This window comes from Callorhinus ursinus, unplaced genomic scaffold (genome assembly GCF_003265705.2).
Source record: "Callorhinus ursinus isolate GAN/ISIS: 27379988/994484 unplaced genomic scaffold, GSC_fseal_2.0 scaffold5, whole genome shotgun sequence".
In the NCBI taxonomy this organism is placed as follows: Eukaryota; Metazoa; Chordata; class Mammalia; order Carnivora; family Otariidae; genus Callorhinus; species Callorhinus ursinus.
In genome coordinates this window covers 7,394,117-7,404,203 of record NW_027397067.1, presented here as the reverse complement: position 1 = coordinate 7,404,203, position 10,087 = coordinate 7,394,117, and positions in this window count along the sequence as shown.

Below are 10,087 nucleotides of genomic sequence, written 5' to 3'. Positions count from 1 at the left end.
GCCATGCAAATGACCACCATGATGCCTACCAATCTGAGAACCTCCACAAGTCCTGTCCCCACTTCTAACCACCTAGTCCCCCTTGGTGACTTCAAATTTGCCATTTGCTTTGAAGACCAGTGCCTACTCTCTCCAGCTGCTGGCCCTCAAAGGCAGCATTGACCTTTCCCTTCCAGCCACGCTGCTCTCCATCAGTACCCACACCACAACTCCTGCTTCACGGTCCTCTCTTCTGTAATCCAAAAAAGCAGGCACTGAGCTGGGACCTAGAGAAGAGAGTCAGAAAAGGTCAAGCTGCTACCTGTTGAGCAAAAGAACATTTATGTTTTTCTTCAGGAAAAGTCTCTCTATGCTATGGAGTGACTTCAGGGGGAGCAGAGGGGAACCTTGTGGTTGTGATAGTCTTTCAAAAGCAAACCCCTTAAAAAGCTGAGAAGAGCCAAGAAAGCAACCACAGGAGTGATTAAGAAACAAGCTGAACTCTTCATTTGTTTCCACCTGTAGCCTCTCTCCAGAATGGTTATAGATCATCATGGAGTCACTTTAGGACATGAATGCAACAGCAAGAAGGACATCCCTGGTTTCTCAGAAATTCCAAGGAAACTTTCATGGCCTATGTTCAGAAATGATTTTTTTCTGTATCCTTTCACCTGGCAGAAAAGCATCTTCTATAGCACAACAAGAAAAGAGAAAAGAAAAAACCTTAAAGATACCTATCATTAATAATAACTACCATTTATCATTAGCCTAAAAGGAACTCAGTTATAACTAAACAATTTACACGACTCACAACATGCCATGAGAGAGGGAGAGTATCATTCCCATTTTACAAATGAAGAAAGGTGCAAAGAGGTTAAATAATTTCCCTAGGGTCACACAGCTAACTAAGAAATAGAGCTAGGGTTCAAACCAAGGTCTACCTGGGGCCAAATCCAGTGCTTTTTTGCCCTATACTTCTCCAGTCCCCGAAAGGAGGATTCTAGAAAACATGCCATCTGTCCTTACTAAAATAATTCTAGGTCTTTAAAACTATAAAGTTATTAGCTGATGCTGCAGAATTGGGTAGTACATGTAGATACACATTTAGAGAGTTTTCCTAATTTGTTCTCAATGTTACATATTTAATTTTATAAAATATCAATGGATAGAAGTCACTAAATTGTGATGGGGCACCTGGCTGACTCAGTAGGTGGAACGTGAGACTCTTGATCTTGGTGCTGTGTTTGAGTAACACATTGGGTTGTAGAGATTACTTAAAAATAAAATTTTCAGGGGTGTCTGGGTGGCTCAGTCCATTAGGCCTCCGACTCTTGATCTCAGCTCAGGTCTTGATCTCAGGGTCGTGAGTTCGGGCCCCATGTTGGGCTCCAGGCTGGATGTGAAGCTAAATAAACAAATTCTTTCCCTGCCCAAAGTCACTAAATTGTCAAAAAAACTGGACATTTAAGAATGAAGTACCATTTTATTCCCTAACTACAAATGTGGTCATCCCCATCCACTCCCAGACCCCACAAACTAAATTACTAAAGCAGCCTCTCTCAGGGTGTTCGACCATTCTCCAGAGGTAAAGAGTGTGCTCAACAGTCACTGTAGATTTTAAAAGTTTTTATTAACTAAGTCCCTAACATGCACTGTCTAATCTAACCCTCCACAGTGCCCCTCAGATCCAGGTGTCATATTTTACCTTGTACAGATGATGAAGCTGAAGGTAACAGAGTTTCCAGAACCAGCCCAAGGACACATCACTAGCAAATGGGTTCAAATTCATCTCTAATTTCAGAACCTCTGTTCTTAACCTTTAGGCTCTTCCTTTCTGGTCGTTCATGATTATCATGTTAGCATTGTTTCATCTGCACAAATATCTCTATGTCAAGCCCATGATAAATTACTAGAGACTTGGCTTCTTGTGTAGCATGGTTAAAACACCAGCCTTGAGGGGCCCTTGGCTGGTTCATTCGGTAGAGCATGCAACTCTTGATCTCGGGGTTGTGAGTTTGAGCTTCATGTTAGGTGTAGAGATTACTAAGAAAAATACATAAACTTTAAAAAACAAAAACACCAACCTTGACTCCAGAGTCTTTGGGAGAAGATCAAAAATATGTTCTTTGTTTCTAGCAATAGGAAACTGGATTGATTACACTCTGTTAATACGATTTCTAAGAGAGTTTTTCTGTTCAACTGTTTTTTAAATCACATTTCAAATATGTTGTTTTATTTAGTCTCAAAAGCTCTTCAAGGTTTGCATTCTAAACTTCACACTTATTACTGGATGTAGTGTCTCCCTTATATTACTAGAGATTTTCCAAAGTAGATAAATGTAGTCATTGGTGGAAATTTCTGGAGACTGATCTGCTCTGACTGGAAGGTGGTGACACAGAATGGATAAGACCAGGCTTTGTAGTCAGACAGTGGGGTTTGCATCTTGACTCTACCACTTACATTTTGTGCTGTGTCACTTTAAGTGACTTACTTAACCTTTCTGAGTTGGTTTCCCCATCTCCATGCTACCGATCCAATTTTCTGCCTCTGGATGTTTCCACTGAATATTTAATGGGCATTTGATTTCATCCTGGTGTTCTTCCCCCCAGTACACCCAGTCTTCCTCATCTCTCAAAACAGTACCACCACCCATCCAGTCCGTTATTCTAGAAACTTCCAGCCATTTTTGATTTTCCTCTCTCTCTCTCTCTCTCACCCCTACATGCAAGACCAATAAATACTACTTCTAAAATATATCTTGAGTCTGTTTATCTCTCTTCTTCAAAACTGCTATCCTAGTTCATGCTACCATCACCCCTCTCTGGACACCAAAACATTATCTTAATGAGTGCCCAGTCGCTCTCTCCTTCTGCTCTGATCCGTTCCCTACCAAGCTGCCACAGGGAACATTTTAAGAAGAAAAAGGGGGGGGGGTGCCTGGGTGTCTCAGTCATTAAGCGTCTGCCTTCAGCTCAGGTCATGGTCCCAGGGTCCTGGGATCGAGCCCCGCATCGGGCTCCCTGCTCCGCGGGAAGCCTGCTTCTCCCTCTCCCACTCCCCCTGCTTGTGTTCCTGCTCTCCCTATCTCTCTCTCTGTCAAATAAATAAATAAAATCTTAAAAAAAAAGAAGAAGAAAAAAAGGGGGGCTCGGCTGGCTCAGTCAGAAAAGCATGCGACACTTGATTTTGGGGTCATGAGTTCAAGCCCTACATTGGACGTAGAGATTACTTAAGGAAATGAAAAAAACATTGTAAAAAATAAAAAGAAAGATTGTGTTACTTCCTTGTTGAAATCATTTGATGGCTTCTAACTTAAGAATTCCAAGCTTTTCAGGGGCACCTGGGTGGCTCAGTCGGTTAAGCAGCTGCCTTCAGCTCAGGTCATGATCCCAGGGTCCTGGGATCTAGTCCCGCGTTGGGCTCCATGCTTGGCAGGGAGCCTGCTTCTCCCTTTCCCTCTGCCTGCCTCTCTGCCTACTTGTGCTCTCTATCTCTCTTTCAAATAAATAAAATCTTTAAAAAAAAAAAAAAGAATTCCAAGCTTTTCTTCACACCCATTATGATGACTATTATTAAAACCAAACAAAACAAAAGAAAAAAAACACCAAAATAACAAAAACAAAATAAGTGTTGGCAAGGATGTAGAACAACTAAAATCCTTCTGCATGCTGGCAGGAACATAAAATGCTACAGCTGCTGAGGAGAACAGAATTGCAGTTTCCCCAAAAATTAAAAATAGAATACCACATGGTCCAGCAATTTCACTTCTGGGGCATACCCAAAAGAATTGAAAGCAGGGACTCAAACAGATATTTGTATCCTGCTGTACACTGTTTTACCTCATTACACTGTAATGCTATTCATGGCAGCATTACTCGAGAAAGCCAAATGTCCATCAACAGATGAATGAACAAAATGTGTAACATATACATACAATGGAGTATATGATTCAGCTTTATTTTTTTTCTAAAGATTTTATTTATTTATCTGAGAGAGAGAGAATGAGAGAGAGCATGAGAGGTGGCAGGGTCAGAGGGAGAAACAGACACCCCGCCAAACAGGGAGCCTGATGCGGGACTCCACCATGGGACTCCAGGATCATGACCCGAGCCCAAGACAGTTGCTTAATCAACTAAGCCACCCAAGTGGCCTAGGATTCAGCTTTAAAAAAGAAGGAGATTCTGACACATGCCACAACATGGATGAACCCTGAGAACTTACACTGAGTGAAATATGCCAGTCACAAAAGGACAAATACTGTCAGAATCTGCTTACATGATTTATACCTAGAGTAGTCAACATCATAGAAACAGGAAGTAGAATGGTGGCTGCCAGGCGCTGGGGGAGGGGGACATGGGGAGGTGTTATCTGATGGGTTTAGAGTTTCAGTTTCAAAAGATGAAAAAAGTTCTGGAGATGGAAGCTGATGATGGTTGCACAACAACAGGAATGTACTTAATGCCAAAGAACTATATACCTGAGCATGGTTAAAATGGTAAATTATATGGTATGCATATTTTACAGTTTTAAAAAGTCCAAAACTTGGGGTGCTTGGGTGGCTCAGTCGGTTAAGCATCCAACTCTTGATTTCAGCTCAGGTCATGATCTCAGGGTCATGAGATGGAGCACCGCATCAGGCTGTTGGCTCAGCCCGGAGTCTGCTTGAGATTCTCTCTCTCCCTCACAGACTGCCCCTCCTCCAACCCCCAACCCCCAAAAAAAATCCAAAACCCTTACCATGACCCAGGAGGCCTTGCATGATCTGGGCCCAGCAACTGGCCAACTCTCCCTCTCATTCCTGCCCTGGCCATACTTTCAGGGCCTTGTGAACCCGCCTGCCTTCTTCCCTCAGCCTTTCCCTCCTCCCCAGCCAGGGGGGCAGTCTTTCTTCCACCGGCGCAGCGTAAATACCACCTCCACAGAGAAGCCTCCCCTCACACTCCCACCCTAAGTCAGTCACTGTTCTTCCCTGTCATATCCTTCATGACATACCACAGGGTAGTTCACACCGTGTGTCTTAATTAAAGCTGCCTTGTTCCCGAGGAAGCAGTGAAAGCCCTAAGCCCCCATCAGCCCACCCCACAGGGTCCACCAGGCTGCTTCATCTTCCTCACGTGACTGATGTGGTGTTCACTTGGAAATAACTCAGGATGGCTGTGCACCTTCACTTGTCTCATTTACCCATCCTAAAGAAGACTTCCAATATCTTCCCTGGCTACTACTTAAGTAGTTGCCAAAGTGGGGGAAGAAAGACGCTTCAGCTTTCAAAATAAAAAATAAGTAAATTTCAAAAGGCTTCATCCATCCCCTGCCTTCCATCTCAAGAGCTGCTCCTGGAGGGGAATTCCTCTGAAACGAAATCGGGAAGGGCTCCAAGAGAGCTCATGTTTCCAATATTAAGGCTCTGACTTCTGAGGACACAGCCCAGCCCATTCTTTAATCACAGCTGAGGAAATTCCCCCAGCCTGGGTAAAAGATCATAATATCTTAAGAAGGCTGATGAGCTCATGAAAAGCAGTTGAATTTAGAATGCCAAGACACTCCCAAACACCTCCTTCAGCTCCTTTTCTCCTCCATTAACCCCTCAAATTTTCCAGATCAACACCACACCAAATTTTCAATGATTTTCAAAATAGCTTTTATTTAATGCATTGCAAAGTAGAGCACTGTCAATGTTCTCTTTCCCTGATATTCTTTCTGGTGCACTATCTTTGTCTGTATGAAATAGCTCAGAAAATTAAGCTTTAAACATATTATGAGCCCCATTCATCTTTGGCGGATTTGACATTCCCAACTTTACTTTTCTGTGTGAGGACTATCTCATATCCACCTTGAAATTTTATGGGAGAAAGAAAGTAGTACATCAGAAGATCTCAGATGATGAGAAACAGTAAAGCCTTGGTAATTACTAAAAACACTTAACATTTGCAAGGGAAGCCAAAGAGGGCAGGACTGACAGTTTATTTGTTCATTTAACAATATTCACAAGCAAACTACCCACCTTCCTTCTTTAAGTTAGAGATATAATAAAATGAAGGAAATTGAATAAAGTGTAGTTCGTTACAGGTGGGAAGCCATTTTCCAAAACCCCTGTAAACACCGTAGCTTCCTGGCACGTCTCTGTTGCCAACATACACATGTATGCCAGCCTTACTTTATTTCCTTGGCTCATAAAACAAAAGATTAAAATTTCAGGTGACAATGAGGGATGGAGATGGGGATTGATTTTTTTGTTTGTTTGTTTCATGTCTTTTGGAGTTGTATTAATCCTACCCTCCCAGAGCAAAGAAAGTGTAAGTCTGGAAATAAAGAAAGCCTTTTGTAGATGACAGTTGTTTGTAAGTGTAGAAAGCAAGAGATTTCCATGTATGGACCTGAAGTGCATTCCAGTGCAGTGTCAAGTTGTGTGTGCGATAAGGCCAGAGCAGGAAGCCACTCGAGGTCAGGAAGGAAGTGCTGTCAAGCCTGGGAGCGGGCAGAGTCCTGCAGGGAGCTGGGTAGGCTCAGGGCTTCAGCTGTGTAACCACTGCCCTATTTTTAAAAGATAAACAGCATGAATAGCGCAGAACCTGCACCGTGGCTGCTTCAAATTCATCCAAACCACACAAAGAACTCACTCTTAGCCCTTGCCAGGCTTTGCAAGTCTCCCAAAACTGTGAAGTCACTGCTCCTCCTGGGACACGGGGCAGAGATTGCTCAGAAGATTTGACTGTGGCCTTTTATCCAGTATCCACAGCTGGTTTTGAGGGCCTCTGGTTATCCTAGCCGATTTCCAAGTGTCCCTCATTTCTCCCACCCACCCTCAAGTTCCTACCAGCCCCTCTCTGCTGGGAAAGAAATTATACTCTGAGTTAATGTTATTAAGAGAAAAGTTCTCACTTTACTCATGACCTGTCCAAAATGCAGTCAGCCAACAGAACTCATTAGACTGATGACCTTGACAATGCTTTACAGAGTTAATTTTCAGATCAGCAAACTCTGACTGAGTGTCCACAGGAGGCTAACTATTGTGCTGGGCATCAGAATCCTGAGGTTTGGTCAGCTGCCCGGATCCTCGTGGAGAACACAGGACAGAGTGCTAATACAGTCATTCCATTTCCAAGAAACCAATGCTCGTCTGCATTGTGATGAGGGCAGCGATAAAAGACATAGAATGTGCACAAAAGGAAGATCATTGAGGGGGTCCTAATTCAAGGTCAAGTCAGGGATGGACACTGAGACTCCAGGGTAGGTGGATATCTCCCAAAGTTAGGAAGACAAAAAACAGAGCATAAGAGAAACGTATTCCCAGACCCAGGGCAGCCCCCACTATGGCTTAGAAGCCAGAGACGTGTGTAGTTAGTGTGTGACACCTTCACACGATTACTCAGGAAGCAAGAATGCACCACTGGGCATTTTCCCTGGAAAAATGAGGAAAAATCAGGGTATAAGCTTCGTGGCCTAGGTCCATCCCTGGAAGCCCACACTTGGACATCTAAAGCATGGACCTCCTACTGGGCAAGCTGATATATCCAGCGCTGGAATTACAAAAAGGAAACCAAGTCAAAGGAAAAAAACTCAACAATTAGTACTGCTTCATGCAGAAAATATGGGTAAATCTCCTTTTAATTTTGTTCATCAAAAGATACCATTAAGAGGGGCACTTGCATGGCTTATTCGGTTAAGCAACCTCTTGATTTCGGCTCAGGTCATAATCTCAGGGTCATGAGATCAAGACCCGCGACGGGCTTCATGCTGCATGTGGAGACTGCTTCCGATTCTCTCTCTCTTTCTTTCTCTGCCCCTCCCAGCATAATAAGAGAATATGATACAAAAATGGACAAAAGGCTTGCCAGGCCCTTCCCAAAAGGGAAAATTCAAATAGCCAAGAAAATATAGGAAAAGATATCCATGTCATTTGTCATCAGGGAAATGTAAATTAAAACCAATATAAGGTCACAATCCTTGAAGTCTCTCACCTTGACCTCCTTGGAGAGGCAGAAGTTCCACCCCAGTCCCCATGTTTATTTTATTTTTCTTTCCTATTTATTTATTTTTTTAAATTTTTAAAAAATATTTTATTTATTTATTTGACAGAGAGAGACACAGCAAGAGAGAGAACACAAGCAGGGGGAGTGGGAGAGGGAGAAGCAGGCTTCCCGCCGAGCAGGGAGCCCGATGAGGGGCTCAATCCCAGGACCCTGGGATCATGACCTGAGCCGAAGGCAGCCACTTAACCGACTGATCCACCCAGGTGTCCCTATTTATTTATTTTTTTGATGTAGTGTTCCATGATTCATTGTTTGTGCATAACACCCAGTGCTCCATGCAGAATGTGCCCTCTTTAATACCCATCAGCAGGCTAATCCATCCCACCACCCCCCTCCCCTCTAGAACCCTCAGTTTGTTTCTCAGAGTCCATGGTCTCTCATGGTTCATCTCCCCCTCCGATTTTCCCCTCTTCATTTTCCCCCTCCCACTATCTTCTTCTTTTTTTTTTTTTAACATATAATGTATTATTTATTTCAGAGGTACAGGTCTGTGATTCAACAGTCTTACACAATTCACAGTGCTCACCATAGCACATACGCTCCCCAATGTCTATCACCCAGCCACCCCATCCCTCCCACCCCCCACCACTCCAACAACCCTCAGTTTGTTTACTGAGATTAAGATTTCCTCATATCAGTGAGATCATATGATACTTGTCTTTCTCTGATTGACTTATTTCAGTTAGCATAATATCCTCTAGTTCTATCCACGTCATTGCAAATGGCAAGATTTCTTTTTTTTTTGGTGGTTGCATAATATTCCATTATATATATATACCACATCTTCTTTATCCATTCATCTATTGATGGACATCTTGGCTCTTTCCATAGTTTGGTTATTGTGGACATTGCTGCTATAAACATCGGGGTGCACATACCCCTTTGGATCACTACATCTGTATCTTTGTGGTAAATACCCAGTAGTGCAATTGCTGGGTCATAGGGTAGCTCTATTTTCAACCTTTTGAGGAACCTCCATACTGTTTTCCAGAATGGCTGCACCAGCTTGCATTCCACCAACAGTGTAGGAAGGTTCCCCTTTCTCCGCATCCTCGCCAACATCTGTCGTTTCCTGACTTGTTAATTTTAGCCATTCTGACGGGTGTGAGGTGGTATCTCACTGAGGTTTTGATTTGGATTTCCCTGATGCCGAGCGATGTTGAGCACTGTTTCATGTGTCTGTTGGCCATTTGGATATCTCCTTTGGAAAAATGTCTGTTCGTGTCTTCTGCCCATTTCTTGATTGGATTATTTGTTCTTTGGGTGTTGAGTTTGATAAGTTCTTTATAGATTTTGGATACTAACCCTTTATCTGATATGTCATTTGCAAATATCTTCTCCCATTCTGTAGGTTGTCTTTTGGTTTTGTTGACTCTTTCCTTTGCTGTGCAAAAGCTTTTCAGCTTGATGAAGTCCCGATAGTTCATTTTGCCTTTGCTTCCCTTGCCTTTGGCGATGTGTCTAGGAAGAAGCTGGTGCGGCTGAGATCGAAGAGTTTGCTGCCTGTGTTCTCCTCCAGGATTTTGATCAGTCCCCATGTTTAAAGGAGCACCCCACTCTCACCCTCTGAGCCCTTGCTATGGGTTAATGTTTCACTGTTTTAGCCACTGGAAATATTATATCCTTATTTATTATTTGTCACTATCCACTGGAATGTAAATATAATGAGGTCAGGGACTTTGTTTTGTTCATTGTTTTTTTTCCCTCCAGACCTAAATCACACAGGAGGTGATCAGTGAATATTTATTCATTTAGCGATAGTGTAAATTGGTAAAACCTCTTTGGAAAAAAGTTTGGCGTTATCTTGTACTAGAGGAGATATGCACACAGTGTGATCTGTCAATGACACTCCTACAGGTACGGCCTGGAGAAACTTGCACATGGGCACAGGGCCACGCATAAGTGTTCATCACAGCCTGTTTCTAATCATCAAACCCAGAAATTCTTGGAAAATTTTGAAAATTTTTTGAAAAATTGGCAAAAACTAATTAGCATCGGCTCTAGAGCAGATGAACAAATTGTGGTGTGTTACACAGTAGACTAGAACAGAGCAATCAAAATGAACAGCCATAGCTGCT